This window comes from Petaurus breviceps, unplaced genomic scaffold, assembly GCF_028583685.1.
Source record: "Petaurus breviceps papuanus isolate PSGF00001 unplaced genomic scaffold, PetGlider_PUasm1.0 90847, whole genome shotgun sequence".
Classification (NCBI taxonomy): Eukaryota; Metazoa; Chordata; class Mammalia; order Diprotodontia; family Petauridae; genus Petaurus; species Petaurus breviceps.
Genome location: NW_027187360.1, coordinates 27,163,196 through 27,177,263, shown reverse-complemented (window position 1 = coordinate 27,177,263; position 14,068 = coordinate 27,163,196). Strand labels below are relative to the sequence as shown.

General features: G+C 37.6%; 2 pseudogenes; both read right to left on the bottom strand.

Moving 5' to 3' along the window:
* Positions 1 to 12,392: 12,392 nt before the first annotated feature.
* On the bottom strand, positions 12,393 to 12,762 carry LOC138149649 (large ribosomal subunit protein eL31-like; annotated as a pseudogene).
* A 275-nt stretch (positions 12,763 to 13,037) lies between these two features.
* LOC138149648 (large ribosomal subunit protein uL6-like) lies at positions 13,038 to 13,743 on the bottom strand (annotated as a pseudogene).
* Positions 13,744 to 14,068: the final 325 nt, after the last annotated feature.

Below are 14,068 nucleotides of genomic sequence, written 5' to 3'. Positions count from 1 at the left end.
CAAAACTTGTAGGGTGGTTGGGGGCAGGGGATAAGTGATTGGCTCTTTCTGTCCCTTCCCGGACCTAGTCATCAGGTGTGGCTTGATTCATAGCAGGCGCAGTTCCTATCTTGGCCACAAGGTGGTAGTATTCGTATAGATCACCATTCACAATAATAAACTTACAAGGCAACGGAGGAACAAGGGAAAGGGAGAGGTGTTGGGGAGAGGGGAATGAGGTCCCTGGACACTAATTGGTCAAGTCACTTACCCTTCCTAGAGCTCAATTTTCCTCATCTGTAAAATGAGGGGGTTGGTCTAGATGCCTCTGAGGTCCCTTGAAAGCTCTGAGTCTATGACCCTTGATCTGATGGTTCATCACCTAGTTCTGCACACACATGTTCCTTGGCCCTTGTACAGGATGGAGGCAAGTACTACAGCTCTCTAAACAATCCATGACAGTTGGCTTTCGGAAATAAGCTGACAATTGTGCCCGTGTGCTGAGAATTCTAGGCTCAAGGCTCGCAATGCATGAGAGATAAGTGCCTATCCACATGCCACTGGTGAATACATTGCTACTCTGGAATGGTAAACAGAATTACACCATGTGATGATTACGTGATGAAAGATTATAAACCAATTTTTGGATTAAAAAAATAAGGTGCTCTGATTATGCGGGGCAATGACTATGTGGTAAAATACAGTAATGAAGTAGTGACCCATTGAAAGTCTTTGACCATAGGGGTGATGTTCTCAGCCTGGTAGCTGTGTGAAGTATGGTTTGGGGAAAGAAGAGAATGAAGGCAGGGAGACCAATTAGGAGGCCAGTATAATAGTCCAAGAGACACTAAGAACATCAACAAGGGTGGTGGTACGACATAACATTTTGACCACTGTTCTGCCCTGATAGTAAATTTAGTAGTCACACACACACATATGCGTGTGTACATATGTGCATATACACGTGTGTGTATAATATAGATGTGTATACACATGTAGGTATTATAGGTATGCACACATACATGCATGATGCACACATGCAGTAACACCTACATGTGCACACACAGCTTAGTCATGCATATAGGCTTATCTATGCACGTATGTGCATGTACACACATATGTGACACCTATACTTGTGCATATATAACCAGTGTGGTGGGATCTTAGTTTGTATGTACACATGTATGTGGATTGTGTGTCCATGTGTGTACACATACATGTACACAGAAATATTCATGGATGGAGGTGGAGGTAGAGGTGGCTGTGGCTATGGACGTATGTGGATACCAGAAAGCCAGCTCCCAAAGAGAGAACTGAGGTGGGAAGAAGCTCATGAACTTCCCCTTCAGATGAAAATCCTGGGACCAGGAAAGGATGGTTTTTGCTGAATTATTTTGTCATTTTCATGGGGAAAAGGACCATTAAAACCATCAGAGATACTTCCTGTGATCTACTCCAGGGTCAATGCCTCTATCTAAGTATCCTGTTCCTCAGAAGCCTGGTTTGGAGAAAGCTGTGGCCACCCTCACCTCTTATCTTATTGCTCGTGGATTGTCCCAAAGGTCCCCACTTGGCTGCCCTTCATAACCCACTATAGAGCTGTCATCTAAGGATTCCCCTAAACACTTCTCTTCATATTTTTAACTGATTACATCTCCTGAGGGAATGGGCAGAATCTAGGCATTCTCTACTGAATAAATTAGGACAATCTTTAATTTGTCCTAAATTTTCCTTATTCAAACTCCAAGGTAGTTCTAGTATCTGGTGTTTGGGTTATTCCTGTCATGAGGATACAGAATTATGAATTTGGAAGGGATTTTCAAATTCATATTGTCTTAGCTTCTCCTTTTACAGATGAAAAAGTTGAAGCCCATAGAGGGGAAGTGACTTGACTAAAGTGACACAGAAAATTAGTAGCACCTTTCCCCCAACATGGCGCTGAAGGTGAAGAAGGAAGCTGTTGTCCCCCCCAAGACAGAAGCCAAGTCCAAGGCCTTGAAGGCCAAGAAGGCAGTGCTGAAGGGTGTCCATAGCCACAAAAAGAAGAAGATCTGAACATCCCCCACCTTCCGGCGACCCAAGACACTGAGACTTTGAAGGCAGCCCAGATACCCTCGGAAGAATGCCCCTCACAGAAACAAGCCATGCCATCATTAAGTTTCCCTTGACCACCGAGTCTGCTATGAAGAAGATTGAGGACAACAACACCCTAGTCTTCATTGTGGATGTCAAGGCCAACAAGCCTCAGATCAAGCAGGCCGTAAAGAAGCTGTATGACATCGATGTGGCCAAGGTCAACACACTGATCCGGCCTGATGGAGAGAAAAAGGCCTATGTCCGTCTTGCTCCAGACTATGATGCTTTAGATGTTGCCAACAAAATTGGAATCGTCTAACTTGCTGTGTCCCCATTCCACCTATAATAAAAATAAAGTTTTCCAGAAAAAAAAAAAGAAAATTAATAGCAAAATTGGATTAGACCCCTAGTCTATTTGATCAATTGATTGTCTCCTGACTCTCCATATTGGTTTGTTTCCAATTGTCTTTGTTTACATCTCTTCTTAGCCTTTGTTTTTCCATATTAAAATAGCCTGATTATCACAATCTTCTTTCAGTACTCTGACCATATTTCACTTTATTCCTGAATTATGTCCTCTATTATTCTTTAACTTTTCATTCAAAGGAGTTCTATGAGGTACTATCACAAAATTATTTGATATCTTACCACTCCTTCTCCCCCCCACCCCTGGGCATATCCAAATACTTTACCAGCAGTCTCTCTCTTTCTCTCTCTCTCTCTCTGTATATATATATATATATATATATATACACACACACACATATATTGTTTATTAATTAAGTGCCTTACCTACTACGTGCCAGACACTGGTATTGTGCTAAGTGCTAAATTATTTCGCACACAGTAGGTGCTTAATAAATGTCTGAATCACTGACTGAAATGTTTCTACTATTTTATTCTGTGTCAGAGATAGCAGCTGGATTTACTTCACTCACTCTTAGCAAAGGGCTAGATGAAGGAGGAAGTGGTGTTTGAGTACAGTTTTTAAATCACCCCCAGTAAGAATTAAACAGGGTGGAGAAAAGTAAATGTGAAACAGATACATAAAGATTTCTGACAATAGCAGTTTAGAGGATCAGAATGGGTTTTCCATGGGAGGAGACATTTAATTTGAGCTTTAAAGAAAGCTAGAAAATCTGCTGGAAGTTATCTAATCTAATTTAAACCTCTGCCTTAAAGCTAGACCACAATTAAACCATCCCCTAAAAAATCAGTCTTCCCTTAGGAAGGATGAATGAAAAAATATTTGTTAAGTGCAAATGTGTAACCAACAATGTGTTAATTGCTTGGGATACACATAAAAATGCAAGACCATCCCTTACCCTCAAGGATTGTGTATTCTAAAAGGAGACCACACACAAGGAAGGCTTCAGCCACAAGATGGAAGGAAAAATCCCATGGTACTTGGGGTGTAGCAGTAAAGCAGATGGTCGTGCATCTTCTTTAAAAGAAGAAACTGATAGTGAAATGAGCAGAACCAGGAGATGGACTTGGGAGCAGAAATATTATATGATGATCTACTATGAATAACTTAGCTATTCTCAGTGATACAGTGATTCAAGACAGTTCTGAAGGACTTATGATGAAAGGTGCTGTCTATCTCCAGAGAAAGAACTGGTGGAACCTGAATTCAGATCAAAGATACTTTTCCTTTATTTTTCTGGGGATTTTTTTGGTTTGTGTTTTCTTGCACAGAATGACTTATGTGTTTTATATGACTACACATGCATAGCCTATGATAAAATGCTTGCCTTCTAAATGAGGGAGTAGAGAGGGAGGAAAATAATCTGGAGCTCAAAACTTGAAAAAAAAAAGGAATGTTGAAATTGTTTTTACATGTAATTGGAAAAATAAAATATTAAATAAGATTTTTTTAAAAAAAGAAGAAACTGATAAAGTCATATCAGCTTCTGATGTGGAACCACTTGACAACCCCAAGGACCTTGGTGTCAAGAACTTTCTTTTCTGGGTCTTCATAGCTGTGACTATAGCACCTGTGACTATAGCACCTGACTATAGCAGTTGCCAGGATGCAACTGGGAGTTGCTTCTTCAAATGATAGCTTAGGGGGAATGGGATGAAAGCAGGACTGGTGGGGGTGGGGGGTTGCTGCCCCTCTTGGGATCTTGGCTTTGCTTCTTTGAAAGTCAGTGATAATTGATCAGTAACTGGTGCTGGTGTTGATGAGGAACCATGTCCCATTTCTTTTTATTAAATTTTATTTTTTGCATTTTAGGCACAAGTCTGACAGAAACAATTTTATTTTATTTAACATTATTCTATACTCAAGCATTTTCTAGCACACATGTGCGTGTGCACGCACACACACATATACACAAAAGGTCCAAATTCTCTTTGGAATACAGTCCTAGAAGTGGTATTGCTGGGTCAAAGGGCACATTCTTATAGCCCTTTGGGCATAGGAACTCAAAAATTTTAAAACTAATGTGAAGAGCAGGCAGACTTCAGAAAAACCTAGAAAGACTTACATGAACTGATGTTGAGCGAGGTGAACAGAACCAGGAGAATATCATATACAGTAACAGCAACATTGTGGGAAGAATAACTTTGACAGACTTAGCTCTTCTCAGCAATGCAAGGTTCTAAAACAACTCTAAAAGACTCATGATAGAAAATTCTATCCACATCCAGGAAAAGAGCTATGAAGTCTGAATGCAGATTGAAACATACTATTTGCTCTTTCCCCCTTTTTTTCTTTCTTCTTTTTCATGGTTTCTCCCATTGGTTTTAATTCTTCTTTACAACATGACTAATGGGAAAATGTTTAATATGAATGTGTATGTATAGCCTATATAGGATTGCATGCCATTTTGTGTTACAGGGAGGGGAGGGATGGGGAGAAAATTTAGAACTCAAAATCTTATAGAAGTGAATGTTGAAAACTAAAAATAAATTAATTTTAAAATGTTAAAAATTATTTTTACATGTAATTGGGGGAAAATAAAATACTAAATGAGAAACTTACTAGCTGTGTGACTGTGGTCAAGTAATTTAAACTTCATGTACCTCAGTTTTCTCAATTGTAAAATGGTGGTAATAATAGCACCTATCTCCCAGGGTTGTTGTGAGGATCATATGAGGTAGCTCAATACCTGGTATATAGTAGGTGCTTAATGAATGCTTGTTTTCTTCCTTCCCAAAATGATTTGGGGTAACATTTTCAGGAATTTTAAACAGGAAAAATGTCATAATATGTTAAGATACAGTTTTAGGTTAACATTTGAGAACAAGCTTTACCCTATGTACTAAAACTACTCAGAACTACCAGAATCTTTGTCCATGTGATCAATGTAAGCCCCCTTTCCATAGGAATTGCTCCTCTCAATGAGGGTGGCAGCAACCTGTCTTCTGGTGTCAGAATTGATGGATTATCATTTAAAATACAGCATTCATAGGATTGTGAATTTTAAACTGAAATTGACCTTAGAGACCATAACCCCCTCATTTCAGAGATGTGACGACTGAGGTCCAAAGAAAGGAAATTACAAGCCAGCAAATATAGCTTCCTGAGAGTTAATTACCAAGGGAAATCTAGCCTGCCTAGGGAAAGGCCATCAGTGTCTGTACCAGGGCAGTGGTCCTGGCTGGCCTTTTCTCCTTAGGTATAAATCCTGCACTGTGGGAGATTAGAGAACTTTTGGTTTGTAAATTAGGAAGGGTAAAAAGGCCCTGTGTAATGTTTGTTTGTTTTGGAGATGGTGGAATGTCTCAGCCATAAGTTTTAGTTTTTTTCTTATAAATAACATTTTACTTTTTCCAATTACATGTAAAGACAATTTTTAACATTCTTTAAAAACATTTTAAGTTGTAAATTTTTTCCTCTCTCTCTTCCCTCCCCCTCCCTAAAATGGTAAGCAATTTGATATAGGTTATACATGTATAACAACATAAAACATATTTCCATATTGGCTATGTTGTAAGAGAAGAAATAGACCAAAAGGAAAAAAAAATATGAAAAAAAATGAAGAGAAAATAGCATGCTTTTTCTGTCATGATTCTTTGGGAATTGTCTTGAATCATTGTATTGCTGAGAAGTACTAAGTTATTTGTATTTGATCGTCAAACAATATTGCTGTTACTGTGTAAACTGTTCTTCTGTTTCTGCTCACTTCACTTTGCATTAGTTCATGTCTTTCCAGGTTTATCTGAAGTCTTCCTATTCATCATTTCTTCTAGCACAGTAGTATTCCTTTATATTCATATACCATAACTTATCCAGCCATTCCTCAATTGCTTGACATTCCCTCAATTTCCAATTCTTTGCCACCACAATAAGAACTCCTATAAATATTTTATACATGTGTGTCCTTTTCCTTTTTTTTTTTTTTATTATCTCTTTGGGATACAGACCTAGGAGTGGTCCTGCTAGATCAAAAGATACACATGATTTGATTGCCCTTTGGGTATAGTTCCAAATTGCTCTCTAGAATGGTTGGATCAGTTCACAATTCCACAAATAGTGTATTAGTGACCCAATTTTCCCACATCCACTCTAACATTTATCATTTTCCTTTTCTGTCATATTAGTCAATCTGATAGGTATGAGGTGGTACCTCAGAGTTGTTTTAATTTTCAATTCTCTAATCAATAGTGATTTAGAGCATTTTTTATATGACTATAAATAGCTTTGATTTCTTCATCTGAAAACTGCTTGTTCACATCTTTTGACCATTTATCAATTAGGGAATGACTTGTATTCTTATAAATTTTTTGGGATGACCTGGGGATCAAATCTGGGCTCAGATACTTAGCACCACACCCAGAAATAACTGGCCATGTAACCTTGAGCAAGCTACTTAACCCCAATTGCTTTAAAAAAAATTCCATTCTCTATATATTTGAGAAATGAGGCCTTTATCAGAGATACTTGCTGTAAAAAGTTTCCCAGATTTCTATTTTCCTTCTAATCTTGGTTGCATTGGTTTTGTTTGTGCAAAACCTTCTTAATTTAATATCATCAAAATTATCCATTTTATTTCACATAATGCTCTCTATCTCTTGTTTGGTCAAAAATTATTCCCTTCTCCATAGATCTGACAGATAAACTATCCCATGCTCTCCTAATTTGCTTATGGGTATCATCCTTTATGTCTAAATCACATACCCATTTTGACCTTATCTTGATATAAGTTGTAAATATTAGTCTATACCTAGTTTCTGCCATTCTGTTTTCCAGTTTTCCTGGCAATTTTTGTCAAATACTGAGTTCTTATCCCAGAAGCTGGGGTCTTCGAGTTTATCAAACACTAGATTGCTATAGTCATTTGTTACTGTGTCATGTCCCTAATCTTTTCCACTAATCTACTACTCTTTCTTAGCTAGTACCAGATAGTTTTGATGGTTGCTGTTTTATAATATAGTTTGAGATCTGATACAAGTTAGCCACCTTCCTTTACATTTTTTTTCATTAATTTCCTTGATCTTTTGTTTTTCCAGATGAATTTTGTTATTATTTTTTCTAACTCTACAAAATAGTTTAATTTAGGTAGAATTGTCATATTATATTGGCTCAGCCTAACCATGAGCAATTGATATTTTTCTAGTTGTTTAGATTTGACTCTATTTGTGTGAAAAGTGTTTTGTAGTTCCTAGTTTTGTCTTGGCAGGTAGACTCCCAAGTATTTTATATTGTCTACAGCTATTTTAAATAGAATTTATCTTTCTATTTTTTGCTGCAGGTCTTTGTGGGTAATATCTAGAAATGCTGATGATTTATGTGGGTTTATTTTATATCTTGCAATTTTGCTAAAATTGTTCATTATTTCAAGTAGTTTTTTAGTTGATTCTCTAATCATCTAACCATCATATCATCTGCAAAGAATGAGAGTTTTGTTTCCTTATTGCCTATTCTATTTCCTTCGGTTTCTTTTTCTTATCTTATTGCTATAGCTAACATTTCTAGTACAGTATTGAATAATAGTGGTGATGATTGGGCATCCTTGCTTTACCCCTGATCTTATGGGGAAGGCTTCTAGTTTATCCCTGTTACAGATGATACTTGTTGATGGCTTTAGATAGATATTACATATCATTTTAAGGAAAGCTCCCTTTACTCCTGTGCTTTTTGGTGTTTTTAATAGGAATGGGTGCTATATTTTGGCAAAAGCTTTTTTCTATATCTATTAAGATAATCATGATGTCTATTGGTTCTTTTTTAATTTTAATTTTTTTTTGCTTTTTGGAAGGGGGAAGGTAGGGTGATTGGGGTTAAGTGACTTGCTCAAGGTCACAGGGCTAATTTTTTATGTTAAGTGTCTGAGGCTGTATTTGAACTCAGATCCTCCTGACTCCAGGGCCAGTGCTCTATTCACTGCACCACCTAGCTGCCCCTGGTTTTGTAATTAATATAGTCAATTATGCTGATAGTTTTCCTAGTATTGAACCAGCTGTGCATTCCTGATGTATATCCCACCTGGTCATAGTATATGATTCTTTCTATCATAGTATATGATACATCAACATATGTGATATGTTGATGTAATCTCCTTGCTAGTATTTTATTTAAAATTTTTACATCAATACTCATTAGGGAAATTGGTCTATAACTTTCTCTCTCTGTTTTGGCTCTTACTGGTTTAGGTATCAGCACCATATCTGTGTCATAAAAGGAATTTGGAAGGACTCCTTCACCAATTTTTCCAAATAGTTTCAATTAACTTGAATTAATTATTCTTTAAATGTTTGGTAGAATTCACTTGGGAACCCATCTGACCCTGGGTATTTTTTCTTATGGAGTTCATTGATGGCTTGTTCAATTTCTTTTTCTAAAATGGGGTTAAGTATTCTAGTTCCTCTTCTGTTAATCTGGACAATTTACATTTTCATAAATAGGCATAGATTTCACTTAGATTGTCAGATTTATTGGAATATAATTGGGCAGTAATGATTGCTTTAATTTTCTCTTCATTGGTGGTGAATTTGTCCTTTCATTTCATTTTCATTCACTTTGATACTGGAAATGTCATTTTCTTCTTTCTTTTTTTAATCAGATTAACTAACAATTTATCTATTTTATTGGGTTTTTTCCTTCATAAAACCAGCTCCTGGTTTTATTTATTAGCTCAATAGTTTTCTTACTTTCAATTTTTTTACTTCTTTTAAATTTATTTTTATTTTGTTGTTGTTCAAAACTCTTTACAAATGCTTTATTAACTTCTAATTTACATCATTTATTTCTGCCAGATTTTAAGTTACAAATTTTCTTCCCATTTTTCCCCTACCCACCACCCCAAAATAGCAGTCCCACAGGATGTCCCCTCCTCCAATCTTCTCTCTCCATATTTTCTCCCATAACCCTTTCGACTTTTCCAGTAGATCTCTATGCCCCAATGCCTGTATATCTTATTTCCCAATTATGTGTAAAATAGTATTAATAATAGTATATATGTATATATATATAATTTTAAGCATTTGATTTTAAAACTGAATTCCAGATTCATTCCCTTCCTCCCTTGTCACCCACCCTTACTGGGAAGATAAGCAGTTCAGTATAGGTTGTACATGTGTGGCTAATGCAAAACAATAACATAGTAGCTATATTGTAAAAGACTGACTATATTTCCCTCCCTCCTATCCCACCTCCCACTTGTTCTATTCTCTACTTTGATCCTGTCCCTTTTCAAAAGTGGGTGCTTCCAACTTCCCTCCCCCTCAGCCTCAGCCTGCCTTCCCTTCCATCATTCCCCCTTTCATCCCCTTCCCCCCTACTCTCCTGGAGGGTGAGATACCCTATTTAGTGTGTATTTGATTCCCTCCTCAAGCCAAATTCAATGGGAATAAGGTTGACCCATTCCCTTTTGCCTTCCTATTCTTCCCCTCCATTGTAACCATTTTCCCTTGCCTCTTCTATATGAGATAGTTTACTCCATTCTGTCTCTCCCCATCTCCTCTCATTATATTCCTCTCTCACCTCTTAATTTCACCTTTTAAGTATTATCCCTTCCTATTAAATTGGTCCTGTGCCCTCTATGTATACCTGTAAACGTATATACACACATTCACATGTGTATCCATATGCCCACATACCCTCATATATAGACATATATATGTATTTCTATTCCCTTCAATTACTGAGAAAAGTTTCATAAGTTACAATTATTGTTTTTCCATGTAGGAATGTTAATAGTTCAACTTTGATAAATTCCTTATGATTTCTTTTCCCTGTTTACCTTCTCATGCTTCTTGTATCTGAATGTCAAATTTTCTATTCAGCTCTGTTTTTTTTCAGCAAGAATGCTTGAAAGTCCTCTATTCCACTGAATGACCATATTTTCCCCTGAAACATGATTTTTTTTTTGTTTTAATCCCAGCTCCTTTGACCTCTGGAATATCATATTCCAAGCCCTTCGATCCCTCAGTGTAGAAGCTGCCAGATCCTGGGTTATCCTGATTGTAGTTCCACAATATTCAAATTGTTTCTTCCTGGCTGCTTGTAATATTCTCTCCTTAATCTGGGAATTCTGGAAGCTGGCTATAATATTCGTAGGAGTTTTCTTTTTGGGATCTTTTCCAGCAGATGATCGGTGGATTCTTTTAACCTGTATTTTGCCCTCTGCTTCTAAAACATCAGGGCAGTTTTCTTTGAGAACTTCTTGGAGGATGATTTCTAGGTTCTTACTTTGATCATGGCTTTCAGGTAGTCCAATAATTTTTAAATTCTCTCTCCTGGATCTATTTTCCAGGTCCGTGGTTTTTCCCATGAGATATTTCACATTGCCTTCTATCATTTGTTTGGATCTGTTTAACAGCATCTTGATTTCTCCTAAAGTCATTAGCTTCCATTTGCTCCAATCTAATTCTGAAGCAATGATTCTCCTCATTGAGCTTTTGAGATTCTTTTTCCATCTGGCAAATTTGGCTTTTTAAGGCTTTCTCCTCATTGCCTTTTTGAGCCTCTTTTGCCATTTGAGTTAGTCTATTTTTTAGGGTTTGATTTTCCTCAGTCAGGCTGTTGACTCTCATTTTGTAATTTTCTTTCATCATTCTCATTTCTCTTCCCAATTTTTCCTCCACTTTTCTTATCTGCTTCTTAAGGTCTTCTATGGCCTGTAAGCAGCTCGTATTTTCCTTTGAAGCTTTTGGTGCAGGAGTTCTGACTTCACTGTCTTCCTCTTGTTCCATGCTTTGCTCCTTTTTTGTCCCCAAAATAGGAGTCTAATGTTGGAATCTTTTGTCTGCTTTGTTTCCTTTGCCTGATCATGTCGCCCCTCAGTCACTTGACTTTTGGGCTTTTTGCCACAGTAGAACTCTGCTACAAGACAGGGGAGCTTTCATTCCAAATGCTGGGGTTTTCTCAGCTGCTGGAGGTATTAGTTGGGTGCCCTCTTTGAGGTGTCCACATGCTCTGGCAAGCTGGTCACACACCCCAGGACCTCCACCCTAGACTGCAATCCAGGTCCAAGAAGTTTTGTTAAACCAAGAGCAATTACCCCTTAGACTGGTGCTTGATCCCCCCATACTCTGCAGGCCAGAAGCTGAAGCTGCCACATGGCACTGGCTGGCTGTGCCTGGCCACGCACTCCCACTTTCTGGTCCCAAAGTCCAGACTGCACTGACCTCTCACCCTGTCTTTCGCATCTATGTGTTGATAAATCTGGAAGCGGCCACAGCCACTGCTGATCTGGAGTCTCTCTGGCTGGCTGGTCAGGCCCACCCTGGGCCTAAAGTCTCAGGGGGCTGGCCTCGGCTAGTAGAGCACTGCGTTGGGGATTCCTGCCAGCCTGCCGGGCTGTCCTCAGTGGGAGGTTAGCTTCTCTTTGTTATTTTGTGGGTTCTGCAGCTCCAAAGTTTTTTTAGAGTCCCCTTTTACATGGATTGGGGAAGGTGGAAGCAGGAGTAGCAGGGAGGTCCTGCTTCTACTCCGCCATCTTGATCTACTTTCAGTTTTTTAAGTCTCACCTTTGTTTTTTAGGATTTCCAATTTGGTGCTTAGTTGGGGATTTTTATTTTTAAAAATTTTCTAGTTTTTTTAGTTGCATGCCCAAGTCATTGATCTGTTCTTTATCTATTTTATTGATGTAAGAATTTGGAGAAATACATTTTCCTCTAAGTACTGCTTTGGCTGCATCTCATAAATTCTGACATGTTGTGTCATTGTTGTCACTGTCTTTAATGAAATTATTGATTATTTCTGTGATTTGTTTTTTGATCCACTTATTCTTTAGGATTAGATTAGTTTCCAATTAATTTTTAATTTATCTTTCCATTGCCCTTTACCAAATGGAATTTTTATAGCAGTATGATTTGAAAAGGATGCATTTAATATTTCTGTCTTTTTTTTGACATTTTATAACTTTATTTAAACAAAGTTCAATTTAGTTTTCATCCACATTGACTGTCTGTAAGCTTTTGAAAGTGGTGACAGGCACATAAGTAACCAATGTATACAGCTTGTTTGGCGAATCTTCATCCTCATTGCATTTCCTGGACAAGCACACTCAGATATGGTATGGGACATTCCTTATCCCTTTGGCCCAAACAGCTTTGTTGAATCTGGTGTCAATGCATACATATGGAGTTCCCATTTCTTTCATGGCAAATTTGCGGATTTCCTTTAGAGCCCAGGGAGCTCGCTTTTTGAAGCCTACTCCATGAATCCTCTTGTGAATGTTGATGGTATATTCTCTGGTCACCACCTCATTGATGACCCTTCTTCTTCTCTCCACCATTCTTTGCAGGAGTCATCCTGCCTGGGACCAGGTTAGAAATATTTCTGTCTTTCAACACTTGCTTTTGAGGGTTTTATGCCCTAATACAATGGTTAATTTTTGTATTGGTGTCATTTACTGCTGAGAAAAGGCATATTCCTTTATATACCCATTCAATTTTCTCCATATATCTGTCATAGCTAAGTTTTCTAAAATTCCATTCACCTCCTTAACTTCTTTTTTTTGTTTTGTTTTGTTTTTTTAATGACAAAAAATATTTTTATTTGACATCTGAATTATTTGATATCTGAATAAGTGTTGACTCCTCAGGACATGGCCTTTGGCATCTTTTCCAACTTATTCATCAGCTTGTTGCACTATGCCTTTCTCAGAAACATAGATGCCATCCAAAAATTTTCTGATATCCTTGTTTTTGACTGTGGTGGCCTGTTGGATCAGGGCAGCTGACTTTGAAACAAGTTCAATATCATTTCCTTCAAGAATTAACTCATCTTTTTGGGCTTGAGAAACGGTACAAGCAACACCTGGTCTCATGCTCACTCTTCGGATATATTTTTCACCCAAGAAATTTCTGATTTCAACAAGTGAGCCATTCTCTTGAATAACAACATCGATGGGGAAGTGAGCATACACAGACCTCATCTTGTAATGAAAAGCCAGGGTAACACCTTTGATCATGTTTTGTACAGGGCTACAGATTGTGCACACAGTTGCAAGTTCTTTTTGATTTCCCCACCACTTGTCTAACCGAAGCCTTTTTTTCTTCTTTCCAAGGAGACTGAGCTCAACATTGATATGGTTGAAATCTCTGCAGAGGATTCCTCTGGGCAATAACTGTCCTACCCTTAAGAGAGATGTCAACATTTTCTGGGATGTTGACGATCTGGTTGCTTAGAATGGTCTTCATTCTGGTAGTGAATGGGCCAAAGAACCACCTCCTTAACTTCTTTCTTGTTTCTTTTGTAGTCAGACATATCTAGTTATGAGAAGAGAAAGTTAAGGTCCCCCACTAGTATGGTTTTGCTGTCTATTTTCTCTTATACCTCACTTAATTTCTTCTTTAAGAATTTGGATGCTATACCACTTGGTGCAAATATGTTTAGTATTGAAATTACTTCATTGTCTATGGTACCTTCAAGCAAGATGTAATTTCTTCCTTATCTCTTTTAATTATCTCTTCCTTTTCTCTTCCTAATCTCTTGTTTACTTTTGCTTTGCTGAGACCATGGTTGTTACCCCTGTTTTTTTTTTTTATTATTTCAGCTGAAGCATAATAGATTCTGTTCCAGTTTCTTATCTTTACTCTGAGTGTGCCTTTCTGC